Source organism: Phoca vitulina, unplaced genomic scaffold (assembly GCF_004348235.1).
Source record: "Phoca vitulina isolate PV1807 unplaced genomic scaffold, GSC_HSeal_1.0 scaffold112, whole genome shotgun sequence".
NCBI lineage: Eukaryota > Metazoa > Chordata > Mammalia > Carnivora > Phocidae > Phoca > Phoca vitulina.
The window spans coordinates 42,497-48,369 of NW_022589815.1; positions in this window are offsets into that span (position 1 = coordinate 42,497).

Here is a 5,873-nt window from a genome sequence, read left to right on the forward strand (position 1 = left end):
TCCACTCCAGCAACCCTCAGTTTGTTTCCTGAGATTAAGAATTCCTCATATCAGTGAGGTCATATGATACATGTCTTTCTCTGTTTGACTTATTTCGCTCAGCATAATACCCTCCAGTTCCATCCACGTCGTTGCAAATGGCAAGATCTTATTCCTTTTGATGGCTGCATAATATTCCATTGTATATATATACCACATCCTCTTTATCCATTCATCTGTTGATGGACATCTTGGCTCTTTCCACAGTTTGGCTATTGTGGACATTGCTGCTATAAACATCGGGGTGCACGTAGCCTTTCGGGTCCCTACTTTTGTATCTTTGGGGTAAATACCCAGTAGTGCAATTGCTGGATCATATGGTAGCTCTATTTTCAACTTTCTGAGGAACTTCCATACTGTTTTCCAGAGTGGCTGCACCAGCTTGCATTCCCACCAACAGTGTAGGAGGGTTCCCCTTTCTCCGCATCCCCGCCAACATCTGTCATTTCCTGACTTGTTAATTTTAGCCATTCTGACTGGTGTGAGGTGGTATCTCATTGAGGTTTTGATTTGGATTTCCCTGATGCTGAGCGATATTGAACACTTTTTCATGTGTCTGTTGGCCACTTGGATGTCTTCTTTGGAAAAATGTCTGTTCATGTCTTCTGCCCATTTCTTGATTGGATTCTTTGTTCTTTTGGTGTTGAGTTTGGTGAGTTCTTTATAGATTTTGGATACTAGCCCTTTATCTGATATGTCATTTGCAAATATCTTCTCCCATTCTGTCGGTTGTCTTTTGGTTTTGTTGACTGTTTCCTTTGCTTTGCAAAAGCTTTTTATCTTGATGAAGTCCCAATAGTTCATTTTTGCCCTTGCTTCCCTTGCCTTTGGCGATGTTTCTAGGAAGAAGTTGCTGCGGCTGAGGTCGAAGAGGTTGCTGCCTGTGTTCTCCTTTAGGATTTTGATGGACTCCTGTCTCACATCGAGGTCTTTCAACCATTTGGAGTCTATTTTTGTGTGTGGTGTAAGGAAATGGTCCAGTTTCATTCTTCTGCATGTGGCTGTCCAATTTTCCCAACACCATTTGTTGAAGAGACTGTCTTTTTTCCATTGGACATTCTTTCCTGCTTTGTCAAAGATTAGTTGACCCTTGGGGCGCCTGGGTGGCTCAGTTGGTTAAGCGACTGCCTTCGGCTCAGGTCATGATCCTGGAGTCCCGGGATCGAGTCCCGCATCGGGCTCCCTGCTCGGCAGGGAGTCTGCTCCTCCCTCTGACCCTCCCCCCTCTCATGTGCTCTCTCTCTCATTCTCTCTCTCTCAAATAAATAAATAAAAAATCTTTAAAAAAAAAAAAAAAAAAAAAAAGATTAGTTGACCATATAGTTGAGGGTCCATTTCTGGGCTCTCTATTCTGTTCCATTGATCTATGTGTCTGTTTTTGCGCCAGTACCATACTGTCTTGATGATGACAGCTTTGTAGTAGAGCTGGAAGTCTGGAATTGTGATGCCGCCAGCTTTGCTTTTCTTTTTCAACATTCCTCCGGCTATGCGGGGTCTTTTCTGGTTCCATACAAATTTTAGGATTATTTGTTCTATTTCTTTGAAGAAAGTGGATGGTATTTTGATGGGGATTGCATTGAATGTGTAGATTGCTCTAGGTAGGATTGACATCTTCACAATATTTGTTCTTCCAATCCATGAGCATGGAACGTTTTTCCATTTCTTTGTGTCTTCCTCAATTTCTTTCATGAGTATTTTATAGTTTTCTGAGTACAGATCCTTTGCCTCTTTGGTTAGATTTATTCCTAGGTATCTTATGGTTTTGGGTGCAATTGTAAATGGGATCAACTCCTTAATTTCTCTTTCTTCTGACTTGTTGTTGGTGTATAGGAATGCCACTGACTTCTGTGCATTGATTTTATATCCTGCCACTTGACTGAATTCCTGTATGAGTTCTAGCAGTTTTGGGGTGGAGTCTTTGGGATTTTCCACATAAAGTATCATATCATCTGCAAAGAGTGAGAGTTTGACTTCTTCTTTGCCAATTTGGATGCCTTTGATTTCTTTTTGTTGTCTGATTGCTGTGGCTAGGACTTCCAATACTATGTTGAATAGCAGTGGTGATAGTGGACATCCCTGCCGCGTTCCTGACCTTAGGGGGAAAGCTCTCAGTTTTTCCCCATTGAGAATGATATTCGCTGTAGGTTTTTCATAGATGGCTTTTATGATATTGAGGTATGTACCCTCTATCCCTATACTCTGAAGAGTTTTGATCAAGAAAGGATGCTGTACTTTGTCAAATGCTTTTTCTGCATCTATTGAGAGGATCATATGATTCTTGTTCTTTCTTTTGTTAATGTATTGTATCACGTTGATTGATTTGCGGATGTTGAACCAACCTTGCAGCCCAGGGATAAATCCGACTTGGTCGTGGTGAATAATCCTTTTAATGTACTGTTGGATCCTATTGGCTAGTATTTTGGTGAGAATTTTTGCGTCCATGTTCATCAGGGATATTGGTCTGTAATTCTCCTTTTTGATGGGGTCTTTGTCTGGTTTTGGGATCAAGGTAATGCTGGCCTCATAAAATGAGTTTGGAAGTTTTCCTTCCATTTCTATTTTTTGGAACAGTTTCAGAAGGATAGGTATTAATTCTTCTTGAAATGTTTGGTAGAATTCCCCTGGGAAGCCATCTGGCCCTGGGCTTTTGTGTTTTGGGAGATTTTTGATGACTGTTTCTATTTCCTTAGTGGTTATAGGTCTGTTCAGGTTTTCTATTTCTTCCTGGTTCAGTTTTGGTAGTTGATACATCTCTAGGAATGCATCCATTACTTCCAGGTTATCTAATTTGCTGGCATAGAGTTGCTCATAATATGTTCTTATAATTGTTTGTATTTCTTTGGTGTTGGTTGTGATTTCTCCTCTTTCATTCATGATTTTGTTGATTTGGGTCATTTCTCTTTTCTTTTTGATAAGTCTGGCCAGGGGCTTATCAATCTTGTTAATTCTTTCAAAGAACCAGCTCCTAGTTTCGTTGATCTGTTCTACTGTTCTTTTGGTTTCTATTTCATTGATTTCTGCTCTGATCTTTATTATTTCTCTTCTCCTGCTGGGTTTAGGCTTTATTTGCTGTTCTTTCTCCAGCTCCTTTAGGTGTAGGGGTAGGTTGTGTTCTTGAGACCTTTCTTGTTTCTTGAGAAAGGCTTGTATTGCTATATACTTTCCTCTTAGGACTGCCTTTGCTGTATCCCAAAGATTTTGAATAGTTGTGTTTTCATTTTCATTGGTTTCCATGAATTTTTTTAATTCTTCTTTAATTTCCTGGTTGACCCATTCATTCTTCAGTAGGATGCTCTTTAGCCTCCATGTATTTGAGTTCTTCCTGACTTTCCTCTTGTGATTGAGTTCTAGTTTCAAAGCATTGTGGTCTGAAAATAGGCAGGGGATGATCCCAATCTTCTGGTACCAGTTGAGACCTGATTTATGACCTAGGATGTGATCTATTCTGGAGAATGTTCCATGGGCACTAGAGAAGAATGTGTATTCCGTTGCTTTGGGATGGAATGTTCTGAATATGTCTGTGAAGTCCATTTGGTCCAGTGTGTCATTTAAAGTCTTTATTTCCTTGTTGATCTTTTGCTTAGACGATCTGTCCATTTCAGTGAGGGGGGTGTTAAAGTCCCCCACTATTATTGTATTGTTGTCGATGTGTTTCTTTGCTTTTGTTATTAATTGCCTTATATAATTGGCTGCTCCCATGTTAGGGGCATAGATATTTACAATTGTTAGATCTTCTTGTTGGATAGACCCTTTAAGTATGATATAGTGTCCTTCCTCATCTCTTATTACAGTCTTTGGTTTAAAATCTAATTTGTCTGATATAAGGATTGCCACCCCAGCTTTCTTTTGGTGTCCATTAGCATGGTAAATGGTTTTCCTCCCCCTCACTTTCAATCTGGGGGTGTCTTTGGGTCTAAAATGAGTCTCTTGCAGACAGCATATCGATGGGTCTTGTTTTTTAATCCAATCTGATAGCCTGTGTCTTTTGATTGGGGCATTTAGCCCATTTACATTCAGGGTAACTATTGAAAGATAGGAATTTAGTGCCATTGTATTGCCTGTAAAGTGACTGTTACTGTATATTGTTTGTGTTCCTTTCTGGTCTATGTTGCTTTTAGGCTCTCTCTTTGCTTAGAGGACCCCTTTCAATATTTGTTGTAGGGCTGGTTTTGTGTTTGCAAATTCCTTTAGTTTTTGTTTGTCCTGGAAGCTTTTTATCTCTCCTTCAATTTTCAATGACAGCCTAGCTGGATATAGTATTCTTGGCTGCATATTTTTCTCATTTAGTGCTCTGAATATATCCTGCCAGTCCTTTCTGGCCTGCCAGGTCTCTGTGGATAAGTCTGTTGCCAATCTAATGTTTCTACCATTGTAGGTTACATATCTCTTCTCCCGAGCTGCTTTCAGGATTTTCTGTTTGTCTCTGAGACTCGTAAGTTTTACTATTAGATGTCGGGGTGTTGACCTATTTTTATTGATTTTGAGAGGGGTTCTCTGTGCTTCCTGGATTTTGATGCCTGTTTCCTTCCCCAAATTAGGGAAGTTCTCTGCTATAATTTGCTCCATTATACCTTCTGCCCCTCTCTCTCTTTCTTCTTCTTCTGGGATCCCAATTATTCTAATGTTGTTTCGTCTTATGGTATCATTTATCTCTCGAATTCTGCACTCGTGGTCCAGTAGTTGTTTATCTCTCTTTTTCTCAGCTTCTTTATTTTCCATCATTTGGTCTTCTATCTCACTGATTCTTTCTTCTGCCTCATTTATCCTAGCAGTTAGCGCCCCCATATTTGATTGCACCTCATTGATAGCCTTTTTGATTTCTACTTGGTTAGATTTTAGTTCTTTTACTTCTCCAGAAAGGGTTTCTCTAATAACTTCCATGTTTTTTTCAAGCCCAGCTAGTATCTTTAAAGTGATGATTCTGAACTCTAGATCTGACATCGTACTAATGTCCGTATTGAGTAGGTCCCTGGCAGTGGGTACTACCTCTTGTTCTTTTTGTTGAGGTGATTTTTTCCGTCTTGTCATTTTGTGCAGAGGAGAATAGATTAATGAGAGAACAAAATGCTAGCAGGGTAACAACATCCCCAGAAAATATACTCTAAACAAATCAGAAAGGACCTGAAGCAGTGGGAAAAGAAAGGGAAAGAGAGAAAAAAGAAAAGGAAAGAAAAAAAGAAAAAAGAAAAAGATAAAGATAAAAACAAACAAAAGCAGAACAAAACAAAACAAAACAAAAACAGAATGTGATCAAATATGATCAGGCTGGATTATAGATCAGTGCCAGACACTAGATTTTGGGTGTATTTTGGTCTGTTAAAAGAAAGTCCCTCCCAAAATTTTAAAGAAAGAAAAACTTATATATGTACAAAAATAAGGGTTGATATGATGAAGGGATGGAATATGACTGTAAAGATGGAAATTATAAAAAATTTTAAAAAAGGATTTGATAAGTTGTTTGAAAAAAGAAAGAAGAGGATTAAAAAAAAAAAGAAAGAAAAAAGGGAGAGAATGTGATCAGGCATGGGAGTAGAAAAAAACCATACACTAGAGATTTAGAGTATATTTTGATCTGTTAGAAGAAAGTATCTCAAAATTTTAAAGAGAGGACAACTTATATATATATGCCAAAAATACGGGTAACTACTATGAAGGGATAGAATATGACTTTAAAAATGAAAAATAAAAAAATTTTTTTTTTAAAAAAGGGATTGATAAGATGTTGGTTGAAAAAGGGAAAAAGAAAAATTCAAAAAAAAAGAAAAAAGGAAAAAAGAAAAAAAGACAGTTAAAAAAAATAATTAACTTTGAAAGACTAAAGAATCATGGTAAAA